Raw genomic sequence first — 13258 nt, forward strand, 5'->3', positions numbered from 1 at the left:
AATTGATTGAACTTTCAAATAGGCATACAGAGTACATTTATCTGAATGATATCACACTGAAATAGACAATAAGTGGGTTTGTTTCAATCTTCTGATATCAAAAATATATGGGAAATACAAGCATGCTCATTTTTGTGAGCAGACATTTTAATGTGCAAGGGGCAGCATGGCAAAAAGTGAATGAGTCTGACAGTGTTCAGTGGTATTGCTCATAAAGCAGGATATGTGAAACAGACCCTTGAGACAGAAAGCTGAATTGGACATGTGAAATCTTGACTGTGGATAACATCAGAAAGCACATATGAAGAGGGTATTTCATTGGTGTAACTTCTGATATTTCAGAATGTTTTATAGGGTGTGCCCGGTTACAGTTCTGAAAAGTTAATTTATGGTAGCTCAGAGGGCTCTTGTAGTCTATGTAAAGGCAATAAAGTCACATATAATAGTATTCCTGACACTCATTGAAAGTACTTCAGGTGATGACACCAATATTTGAATTCTGGACACAGCTCAGTGTGATATTTAAGTGTATAGTTAAGTATATTGAGATTTATAAAAGGCACACAATCAACATAAAAGTATGCTGTATTAAAATATCCTTATCACTGGTACTAACAACACTTTACTTTATTAAAAGAGAAGTTTTAAAATATTGTTTACTTTTTACTATTCCTGGAATTCTCAAATATTTTGATAGTATAGACCATATCTTAATGGAGATTTCTCATAATAAAACTCCTCATGCATTTTCAGTCACATAATATCACTCTGGGAACTACAGCAGTTGCTTGTATTGAGCAGTATTATCAGGAAAATATGTATGTATTTTAACTGCCTTAATGCAATGCATTGTGTCTTTTTTTAAAAGTTAATATTATTCTCTTCTTTTCCTCTTCCTTTCATTTTTCCCCTCCCATTTGTTCTGTTTCTCTCTGTTCATGCTTCTCTACTGTCTTGCCATCTTTTACATTTCTTTCACTGCACATGCTTGCTTGTTATGTAGACCTCCTGTTCCTCTGCATACATTGTCCCACAGCTTGATTCTCTTTTCTCCTGGACATTATCTCCAGCAGCTACCTGGTCTTTTGGACATACCACCCAGCTGCCTTGTTTTCTTTTCTTCTGCTCCCCTGGTCACTCCGCTCCCATTTTTTATTCTAGATGCTAAGTGTAACTCTTGGTTCCTCTCCTGTTCCATTTATACAGCAGAGGCGGGCTGGCTGGCTGGCTGGCTCCTTCACCTCATTCCCAGCTGCTTTTGGAAAGCCTCCCAGTTCTTCTATGCTATAAAAACCCTGGAGACCTGTAAAAGCAGCTGGAAATGAAGAGTAAAGACAGATCTCCATGGACCATAAGCAAGTGTTTTGTGGACCTTAGTTTGAGAACCTCTGATGTTTGTTTTCTTTTTGCTTTGCATTGCATTTCACTTGGGACCCAATCCGTCTCCCATTGAAGCCAACAGGAGTCTTTCCACTGACTTTAGTTTTGGGAGATAGATCTGGCCCATTTATTGGAAAGTGAAAGTAGACTGGTTTTATTTTTATTTCTAGTCAGTTTCATTTTCAGGTTCTCATGCACTGACTAGAACGGGTCAGCAACCTTTCAGAAGTGGTGTGCCGAGTCTTCATTTATTCACTCTAATTTAAGGTTTCGCGTGCCAGTAATACATTTTAACGTTTTTAGAAGGTCTCTTTCTATAAGTCTATAATATATAACTAAACTATTGTTGTATGTAAAGTAAATAAGGTTTTTAAAATGTTTAAGAAGCTTCATTTAAAATTAAATTAAAATGCAGAGCTCCCCGGACTGGTGGCCAGGACCCGGGCAGTGTGAGTGCCACTGAAAATCAGCTCGCGTGCCACCTTCGGCAAACGTACCATAAGTTGCCTACTCCTGGACTAGAACAATTTTGTTTGCATTTGAAACACTACAGGGTAACAGTTAAATAAAATGTTCTCATTTAATTTTTATATTTAAATCAAAAAAGTGTTTTGATACATATAAGGGCCCCCTTCCTTCTCTGCCCCCCCCTTTCAAAAAAAAAAAAAGATAAAATTTAGGTTTAAAATTTACTGTGTCTTTTCAAACAGTTTATATTTTGGAAGAAAATTTGCAATCGAATGACCAAATACCCACAATTCCTTGGCACCAATAAAAAAAACAGATAATTTCCCCTCAAACTCTGTCTATATAATTTATGATATCTGAAATGGAAAATAAATGTACTGAGTTATGAAATAATTTAGCTCCATTACCATTAAATTCCTGCAGCAAAGAGCGTTGCAGGTAGGAAGGCAATATAGCATTGTTTTGGGGTATTTTTGTAATACTATTCACTCTGCTGTATTTGTTGTGCTGGTACTATCAGCTAACTTTTCAGCCATTTGTTAAAACATTAAAATGGGAGTGAAAGGTGTCAAAGTATTGGAGAACATATAGAATGGAATATATGTATATATATATATATATATGCCTTTTATACTCAAGATAGCCTAACATTCTTTCCAAATAACGCATTCGATACCGGGTAATGCAATGACTCAACTGTATAAACAGATGGAATAACTATTATGCAGCCAGTGATTCAGCTAACATACAGCCCTGGAAATTAGAACTTGTTTTAATGAGAGAGGGAATGCCAAACGGGAGATAGGATTTATTCCTTTCTCTTTTTGGGAAATGTCTTGAGGTCTTTACTTTTTCTCTGAACAGAGATGGGTAAATGAAACCACTGTGTGATATCTCATCCAAAGAATTACATCTTGATCAGGGTGCAGAATTCCCTTTGAGCCGTACTGCACTGCAGTGCCAGCATTTGATATGAGCCCAAAGCCTGCTGTGGAACATGATCTCTTAACATTTTTGCCTAGAGGGAATGTTATCAACTGAGTTATACTGTATTCATGGACTTAATATCTACTTAGATTCAGTTAAATCATTAATATTAACTTAAATAGATTATTATTAGTATTAACATGAGTCCCACATCTATTGTACAATGAGTCCCACAAGTTTTTTTCACTACTGTTACTATGCCACGTAAAACTCTAGTAGACTATATGAATGTTCAGCATACATGGACAGACATACAAGGGCTGCTTTTCTGGATTCACTCCAAATAGCCATAGGACATCAAAATGGTTAACATAGATCTCTTATTATTTAACTGTTTTTTTCCCATTAGTAACAAAAGAGAGCAGCAGTTGAACCCTTCCTTTGTTAAAGCTCAGCACTTAAAGAAACTGACATCATTGTAATGGAAACCTGTGCGAAACACTATTATGCCAATGTTATGCCAACCTGATCATTGGAACTAAAGTTTTTATTCAGTATAATGTTATGCACATTAGTGATTTCCACATACACAGTAACCCATCCCAACACCACTTTAAAAACATAGCTTTTAATGCTTAAATATCAAAAAGCTTCAAAGTACATAATAAACTATTGTCAAATGAAATGTTTCCTTTTTTCTGTTTGAATATGTTAAGTACAAAACTTACATCAATATGATACTATGCATACAGTTTTAACAATCAGAACTTAGGAATTGCAAAAGTTAAGGATGTCACAGTAACCTTAACAGGTGTACTGTGTATATACAGGATCCTGTTTTGCCCTCAGATATAACTGTACAAGTCCTATTTCAGAAAATTGTAGTTGTATGTATATCTCTGAGAACAGAATTGGGCTTGTTATCTATTAAGGCTACCTTTAATAACTTGAGTCCTGAGCTTGCAAACACTTATGCAAATGCCTGACTTTACAGCCATGAGGAGTCTCATTAAAATCCTTAGGGTTGCTCATGGTGGTAAAATTAAGCATATGCATAAGTGTTTACAGGACTGGGGTTTAAGTTATTAAAGGTAGCCTTAATAGACAATAAGCCCAATTCTGTTCTCAGAACTACACATACAGTTTGTACTCAATATGTGCAGTATGAAAAAAAAGTTAAAATTAGTATGAGAACCTTGGTATTTAATTACTTATAACTGCAAGACTTTAGTATTGCCAGTCATTTTAAGCTTTTTGAAAATTGTAATTGCAAGCATTAAACACTGTGACAGCTAGGACAATATCCTAGGCAAACCTTATTGAATTAAATTAAACCTTATCAAATTAAGTTTAAGTATTTTAACAGTTCATTAGATTAAAAATGCAAAAGTTTATGCACTCTTAAGGGACTGTATGTATTTCTGTGGGGGGAAGGGGATCACAGCCTTTCAGGAACTAAGAACAGTGGGAGTTCGGGGGTGGGGTGGGGGGACGTGATTGGGCAAATTAACTCATTTTGTAACACCTTCGGAGAGCTACCACCACCTGGAGAGAGACTTGCCTATACTCGTTCAAACTGAATTATCCAGGGAATTGTCCAACAAAGAAAAGATTTTTGGTTAAATAGCCTGAGCTAAAGTGACTCAAGTGCTTCATTCTGATCCAGCAAACGGACAGACCTCTGCTCCAAGTGGGGCCCCAATCCTTAGGGAAGGGTTGGAAAGTTTTTGGTCCACTGAGGCCCTTTTAGATATGGGAGCAAGTTCTGAGAGAAAACTGTTATGAACTGGAGGGATTTGAAGGACTAATCACCAGTCAGAGCCTTGTTGGGGCAGGGTGATCTCTGGTAAGCTTACTAGCATGAGTGTAGGTTCTTTTATTGTTTTTAATATGATTTGACTGTAGTGCTTTTAGCTTAAGAATAAAAGTGCTTGCTTAGAAAGAGCTGTGTGGTAACTTATAACTGTGGGTAATTACACTGTCTACTGTCTCTGAGCAGAGCAGCAAAGCAGGCCTGCCAAGGCAGTCTATCTTTTCGGGTTAACACAGTGGAGGCAGGCAACTGTTCAGCCTGGAAATACCCCAGTCAGAAGGGAGAGAGACATAGGTCTCTACCCAAGAGAACTGGCAACTGCGGAGCCTGGAGCTAAGAGCCTAGAATGGGTTCCCTTGCTGGACCAAGGAGGGGGAATACAGGTGCAGTTGCCCTGAACTGTGACAACCATTTTATTCAAAAAAGTTTTTGTATTCACTTTGTATGTTTTCTAAGTCAAAAAAGGAGATTTGCACATCAATATCACCATTGGTTTATATTATGTACTCTCACAGCTATGAAACTCTACAGAGTGCAAGAGCACTACACCCACCCCCCTCATTGTGGCTCTCCTCTACCCTTTGTTGTATCATTCCCCCTGTCCTGGACTCTTTGTGGTGCTGGGCAGGGGGAGCACATGACTGTTTGGCAGCTAGGTGTGGAGAGAGAAAAGAATGCATATTCTTTCCTCTAATTCATTTTCTACATTTTTCTTTTTCCTTGTTTTCTCCTTTCACTGTTGCCAACCCTTGAAATTTTAATGCAAGTCTCTTGATATTTTGTTGGTTTTCTTAAAGCTTTATCTTGTGGAGTCAGCTTTCATTTTAAAAAGAGGAAGTTTCTAACCCCACTGGTTGCAGAGTAAAGCCTGCCGTGAACCCTAAAGGCTCAAAAGCCAGAAGGCAAATAAAAAATACAAAATGTATTATTATTATTATTAAAATCTCATGATTTTTCAGACAATATTATGAGTGTTGTCACCTGATTTTTGAAAACTTGGGGTTGGCAATACTCACTTCCCCCCTTACTGTCTCTGCCAGACTTATTCTTTATCACATTCAAAGTCTCTAACTCCACATGGATCTGAATGTACAGAGAAGTGGCAAGAGAGGGAGCTCACTTGGGGTATTGTCTACACTACACCACACTGGCACAGCAACGGTGCTGTAATGTAGACACTTCCTACACTAGAAGAAGGGGTCTTTCCTTGATGTAGTTCATCCACGTCTCCGAGAGGCGGTAACTAGGTCAATGGAAGAATTTTTCCGTTGACCTAGCTGCATCTACAGTGGGGGTTAGGTCGACCTATGTTGCACAGGATATGAAGTTTTTCACAGCCCTGAGCAATGTAGTTAGGGCTACCTAAGTTTTTGGTGTAGACCAGGCCTTGTAGGCCTCCTCAGGCAAGAAGGCGGCTAAAATGACAATATGTGACTGGCTAGGTGGTGATGGTAGGTGTAGCGTGACCAGATTCCAGAGAGAAAAACTGCAGGTGGGGACAGAGCAGGGTTTTGATAGACGGGGAGAAGTGGGGTCATGCTTAGGGGATATGGGACAGGCCTGTGTATTGCATAGACACTCAGCTAGCCTGCTTCCAATTTCACCAGCTCAGCTGGCCAAGGCTTGTCCCTTGGCCTGGGTTTGCAGAAGGCTATGGCAAACAGAGTGCAGCAGTGCCCATTTGTGTAACACCAACAGGCTCTGCCATTCCCAGGCTGCTGCTCCCCCTCGCCCCCTGCCTTTATTTTATTTGCATCCCTGACTGTGGGCAGCGAGGCCCTGGGGATGGGCTGGCTACGTGGGGGGCAAGCACAGGGCCTTGCACGGCGAGGGGGGGGGAGGGGACAGGGGAGCGACTGGGACACAAGCCACACACACAAGGGGGCCTGGGGGCATCACACCTGCCAGGGCCTGGAGGGAGGGGCGCCCTGGCAGCAGAGGCATTTGAGAGCCTGGGGGCAGCAAAGTGGGGGCGCTAAATGCTAGGCCTCCCTCGCCAGCTCAGGGCAGAACCATAGGGGACAACAGCTGTAGCAGGCCCTGATGCAGATGCCTCAGAAGTCGGCTCCCCCGCCCCCGCCACTCCCCGCGTCACTTGGTATCTCCGTCCCCCCGCCCTTGGGAGTTGGTTTCACCTCCCTCTAACCCCGACAACACAGAAGAGGCGGGGCAGAGACCGCACTCGCCCCGCCCCCTCATGAGTATTCATTACGGACGTGTGGCGGCACGTCGGCGTGAGGAGGAGCCGTGCGGCCCGCCCAGCCCACTCGCTCCGGCGAGCGTAGTGGTGGGCGTGCCCTGCGCCGGCGCTCGCCCCGCCCCCTTGGTGAATATTGATGAGGCGTGATGCGCAGCGTGCTGTCGTATAGTGTGGCGCCGACGGCGATTGGCCGGGTGCATGTGTGCGCGGTGACGCGTGTCGCGGCGGTGCGGGTCCCGATTGCTGCAGCCGCTTGTCAGTGTGACGAAGATTGGCACCCAGGTAAGCGCTGTCACTCAAACCCGCTCCCAGCCATCCATCCATCACGGCGCGCCCGCCGCCGCTGGGCGGCCGGGCCCAGACACACAAGCAGACCGGGGATGGCGGGGGGAGCGAGAGCCCGCCACACGGAGCAGCGGGGAGGGGGGCACCCGCGCTATATCCAACCCGGGAGGGGGGTGGATAGGGGCGGCGGCGGCGGACAGGCGCGGGGAGGGGAGGGGGGAGCGAGGAAATTTCTGGAACAGCCGCCGACTAACCGTTGCCTTTGTGGGAGCGCGAGGGAGGCGGCGCGCTCGCGCGCGCGCCGAGGAGGAGGAGGGGGGCGGCGCGAGGGAAGGGGACGGGGAACAGCTGTTTGTGCCGCGAGGGCGGCGGGAGGGGGGACATTTAAAGGGCCTTTGCGAAGATTCCGATGGCGCGGGGGTCGGACCGGGGGAGCTGCTGCCGCCGCCGGGCTTTTGGGCGGGGGCACTGCTCTCCCCCTTCCCCCCTGCAGGCTGGGAGGTGGGGCGGTCGCTGCCGCTGTGGCCTAGCCTGGCCCGCGGCAGTCCCTGGGCGAGAGAAAAGAGCAGCTGCCTGCGTCTCTGCTCGCCGCCTGCCGCGGGCACCGCCATGCTGCTGCCGGGCACCGTCTGCCGATAGCCCAGGTTATTGTTGGGCGCTGAGAGTTTGAGTTACAGTTTTTCAAGCCGGAAGAGCCCAGGAGATCATCTAGTCTGTGGCCCAGGCCGCCATCAGCACCACTGTACAGGCTAGAAAAGCTGGCCTGGGTTCCTGCCCCAAGGAGCCTACAGTCTAAACCCGTGAGCCTGACACCAATAGACCTGGCTTGCACGAGTGGGTTATTAGGCCCCCACATAAACAACAAAGATACCCACTGTATCGTTCACAGTCCTTCTCAAATCCCATCTTGAATTCCACTTTTTCCTTGACACCCACAAGAAATCAGCCAGTTAATGAATAGTGGTCTGGCAGCATGATGCCTTTGAAATGACTCAGAAATTACAAGTTGTGCTCATAGCTAGGCTAGGCAGTGGCTGGTCTTATTAGCTCTATGCTAAACTGACCTGCTACGTTATAGTTGTTGCAGCTTGTTTCAGTTTATATTATAAGCAATTTGAAGAATGGAGCATGACTTCCTACATGTTTGCACAGCACCTAGAACAATTTGGCCCCAAAACTTGTCTGGGGCCTTTGGCCACTATTGTACTACATATACATAGTAATAATATCGGTACCCCATTTTATCTATCCTGAAATATTTCCTCAATTAGCCACACATCCGGAGTCTGTGGAAATGTGTGTCCTATGTACCAGTAGATATCACCCAGAGCTCACCAATTAAAACTTCACTGGTTAACATTTATACTATGTGTTTCTCTGCATGTCATGCTTTATTTATATTTTTTAAGGTGGTTTTTCATCTGTACAATGGTGTCCCAGCAGCTAATATTTCCAGCACTCTTGGAGATGCAATTGCTGTTTTTGGATTTGTATGCATCTTTCAATTAATGTCCTCTTTTTGTCCCAGTCATCTACAGAAATGTAGCTGATGTGTGGTTTCAGGGGGGAAAGTGAGGTTTCAGGTTTATTTTGATAGCCTTATGAATTAGGAATGTTGTGCTACATAATAAAATATTTTATCCACATAGAGCAATCCAGGCAAAACTTATTTTTTAATTTTTTCCCCTTGTTCCTACTTGGACTCTGCTGTCTGTTCCTTTAAATATCTTATTGGAGTAGAGAGTATGAAACACATTTTGGCTTAGTTTGTAGACTTCTTTGGAGAACTTGGGAATCACAGAGGGTTTTTTGAAGATCAATTTACTTTATTATAAAAGGCTCATATAATTTAAAATGTCCTATTTAAAACTTTATTTATTTTTTTAAAAAGCTTTCTTGTACACAGTTATCGCTGCTTGCTTATTCTAAAGTCCATGATCTTGCTCTCATTTCAAATGTTTAGTCTATACTCAGTTTTTGTACTGGGTATACCTAATTCAGTTAGGGGTTTTGTTTTGTTTTAACTTGAAGGAGTTATATTAGTTGGACCCCTAGTTATACGGGATTGGAAATAAACAATACCTATATGAGAATAGCTATATTAATATAAAGCACCTTTGTACTGGCATAACTGGGTCCACATAGGGGTGTTGTACCTCTTTAACTATACATGTATAGTCAAAGTGTTACAATTTGTGTTTGTGTGTATACAAGCCCTAAAATGTATTTCAAGAATGTTAATTGTGTATACAGGATACTTTAATCTCTCAGATTATATTGCAGGCCAGAAAACTAATGACTGCTGGAGCATCAGAAATTTCCTGATCCAAACCCACAATCTCCAGGGTAGCAGATAATAAAAATATATTGTGGACACATTTTCTTAATACCTCTGCCAAAAATTGCAAAAAATGTGTATATTTATAAATTAGTAAGTACAAAAAGTTATAATGAACTGTCTTAAATTATTGAAAATATCTGAGAAATGAGACAAATAACAAATCACATTTATTTGGTGATACAGAACAGTGTGTCTTTTGAGTTTTTGTTTTTACTATAGCTTAGTATTTAATGCTTCTTTATTTTTTGTTACAATGAGAATAATTTCAATGCTCAGTTTGTGTTCCAAACATACCTTCAGTTTAGTCTGTCACCAGGAATACTTTCAGTTTTAGATAGTCCTCTGCCCTGATTTATAATAAAGGACACAAATGTCAACGTCAAAATGTAAACTTTATGGCAAGTTCTTAATTTAGTAAATCACTTAAGGACATACTTTAAGCATGTGAATAGTTTCATTGGCTTCACTGGCAGTGTGGTGTAGAGGATATAGCACTAGAGTGGAACTCAGGAGAGCTGCAGTTCTATTTCCGGTTCTGTTACTGACCTGTTGAGTGACCTTGGGCAAGCCACTTCACCTGTTTCTCCATTTGTAAAGTGGGGTTAATTATACCTGCCGCCTTTCATCTGTGAAATAGATATTTATTTATTACTCACTTGCTTTAAGTGCTCTGCTGAACTAGAACAGTATTTAGTTACCATTTGCTGTATGCTTTATGGAAGTTTAAGAACTCTATGTGGTGTGTTACAATGGAAATTGTGATACACACTTGGAAAGTCCAGTTTGGCATACAGGTTGTTGGCTTGCATTCATTTTCTTTATAGTAAAAGGCTTAACTTTTAGATTTTTGTTGTTTTTATTATTGTCCATGTCAAATATAGTTATAGAGGCCTGGGTACTTCTTTGAGGCATTCGTTATTTGTGATCTCACACTTCACGATAATAGAAGTGATTCCAATGTCCTAAGCATGGAACATTGGTAGCCCAGAATGAAAGTGGGGGAGGGGAGAAAATACAAGGCAACCTTCATCTGACCATGTCAAATTTTAGCTAAGTAAGCCTCAAAACAATCCGGCGCGGTAAGTAAATAGTAATAACTTAGTTTCTTCCTCTGTACAATGGTGATACTGAGGCTACGTCTATACTAGAGACCTTACAGCAGCACAGCTGTATCGATGCAGCTGCGTCGGTATAAGGTCTCCCATGTAGCTGCTTTATGCTGACAGGAGAGAGTTCTTCTGTTGGCATAATTAAATCATCGTACCAGTAGCTATGTCAGCAGGAGAGCATCTCCTGCCGACATAGTGCTGTGCACACTGGTGCTTCTGTCGGGGTAACTTATGTTGGTTGGGATGTGTTTTTGTTTTTTTTTCCCCACATCCCTGACTGACAAAAGTGCTAATGAAGACCTAACTTGAGGTAAGTGACATGTCCAAGGTCGCCCTGTGTTAGAACTGGAAATAAAACCTACATCTTCTGCTTTGCATACATGTGTTCTTCCTCCTTGCATCTACAGAACAATTTTGTGGACGACTTGTTTGATATGATAAATATGTGATCTAGGATAGAATAGTTGTTGGTTATTCTAAGTATTTCAGTTCCAAGTGGCAAAGTACAATCAAAAATCTAATTTAAATATCCCTGGACTTCGCTGGGTATCGTATGGGAAGGAGGGAGAGAAGGGTTTTCAAGTTGAGAGTTTAGCTAGGTCTCAGATTGTTGTTTCTTGTTCTGTTACAATCTGTGTGTCAGATCTGTGTTATAATAGAAAGAGTATGTCAACAACTTAGTATTAGTACATAATTTAAAGCAGTGATACTCAGACCTCAGTGGTTCAGGAGCCAAAGTAGCGATCAACATTACTCACAGAGCTACAGTAGTGTGAATTCATTGTTTCATTTTCTATACATATAGAATTATTTTCCCAGCAAAATGACTGACCAGGTATTATTATTTTATCAACTACAATTGTTTAATAAGCTAGTAAAAGGATTCTGATTGGTTAATAATTAAATCATGTTGTTTTAATATCATGGGATGCAAAGAGCCTCAGGAGACGCATTAAGAAGCCACTTGTGGCTCCCGAGCCTTAATCTCAGTATCACTGATTTAAAGAGTGAATTTTCTGAACAATTTATAAAAAACCCAACTCTTAAAATTGAATGGTGTGCATCAGCAGTAATAAGCCGTGTTTAAATTAATGTATTATTTTGTGCTGCTGTATTAAAAACAAAAAACCCTTGCTATTCCTCATTTGTCTCTTACTGGTGAAGCTTTTAGTAAAGACTCAACTGATAACTGAGTAAAATACTTTATCAAAAATATGTAATAGTTGGGTCTACATTCCAGGCTTTGTAAAGCAGATCTTGACAACTGGGGATAGAATTACCAGTTTAAGAAATAGTCATATACTGTCCTTAGAGTGGCATTCTCTGTCTGGTGGAACTCCCCATCTTCTGCAGTTCCTATTGCTGATAATAAAAGGGATATGGTGATTTACTTCTAGTGGAATAAAATAAAAACGAATTACACTGCCAGCAGATTAAACCTGTATTTATGGGCTTTCAGGATAATTTCTCTGCCCTTTTTGAGGATATAGTGAGTTTTGGGGGTAGTCACAGTGGGCTAGGCCCTCTCCGCTTACTTACTTTAGAGTTAAAAACAATGGACTAAAGAGTAGGGAAAACAGTAATACAGGCTTAGTTTTTGTTCTCTCAAATATATGTCCTGTATAAGAAACATGTGGGATTCTAAAACAGGAGTTGGAACTTAAGTACATAATATGTGTGTGTATAGAATATAGAGGAGTGAGAGGTGTGTGGGTGCATGTATGTATGCACTGCTCATGCTGTACCTGTTTAGCTAAAGAACTTATGTTTCCAGATCAGTCAGTTCATAACCACTAAATTCATATACACCTCTACCCTGATATAACGCGACCCAATATAACACGAATTCGGATAGAACGCAGTAAAGCAGCGCTCCTGGGGGGTGGGGCTCGCACGCCGGTGGATCAAAGCAAATTTGATAAAACACGGTTTCACCTATAACATGGTAAGATTTTTTGTCTCCAAGGACAGCGTTATATCGAGGTAGAGGTGTATATTCTAAGTGATGAAGGTAGCAATGCCTATAGTAAGATTGCCTGACACTCTCCGTTATAAAATCCTGTTTTCAGTTGCTTTTAACTTCGGCAAACTTAAACCATTTGGGCTGTCTTAAACTGAATTATTTTGGAAAGTTTCAGCTAAAAGAGTTCAAAGATTTCTGAGAATGAGGTTAGGGAAAAATACATTTTGCCAATTAAACAAAATCTTACAGCCTTTGTTTTGAGGGACATGGATACAGAGACTTGAAATTTGATAGGGTGATTGCATTTGTGCCAGGATTATATTTTTGGCTGCCCTTGTGAAAACTAGCTCAAATTTATTTGAGTTATAAGCCTCTGGAAAACGTTTACATGTGATTAGCAGTTTGTTAGAGTTTGGCAGCTAAATTCCATGAAGATTCCATCTGCACTGAGCATGCAGCATCCCAGGGCTATAGGGGCTGAGCAGGACCTTCCCTGTAATTGCTTCTCCCAGTTACTAAGGGCTGGTCTACACTGTGTGTGTGTGTGTGTGTGTGTAAGATACATTGACTTCAGCTATGCTATTCCCATAGCTGAAGTTGCGTATCTTATTTCGACTTACCTCGGGTCCTCACGGCCCAGGATCGACGGCCGCGGCTCCCCCGTCGACTCCGCTACCGCCGCTCGCCCTGGTGGAGTTCCAGAATCGACGGGAGCGCGTTCGGGGATAGATATATCGCGTCTAGACGAGACGCGATATATTGATCCCCGATA

General features: G+C 41.8%; 1 protein-coding gene across 2 annotated transcripts in view; it reads left to right on the forward strand.

Annotated features, from left to right (window-relative positions):
* The first annotated feature begins 6991 nt into the window (after positions 1-6991).
* The window catches only part of PKNOX1 (PBX/knotted 1 homeobox 1), a 70845-nt gene continuing 64578 nt past the window's right edge, over positions 6992-13258 (forward strand). Inside the window, exon 1 of one of the 2 annotated variants that reach the window (XM_054005095.1) lies at positions 6992-7070. The gene's annotated coding sequence lies outside the window, so the exon portion shown is untranslated. The remainder of the gene's footprint in view (positions 7071-13258) is intronic. The other variant, XM_054005086.1, reaches the window with a different exon arrangement.

The sequence above is a fragment of the Malaclemys terrapin genome, chromosome 1 (genome assembly GCF_027887155.1).
Source record: "Malaclemys terrapin pileata isolate rMalTer1 chromosome 1, rMalTer1.hap1, whole genome shotgun sequence".
NCBI lineage: Eukaryota > Metazoa > Chordata > Testudines > Emydidae > Malaclemys > Malaclemys terrapin.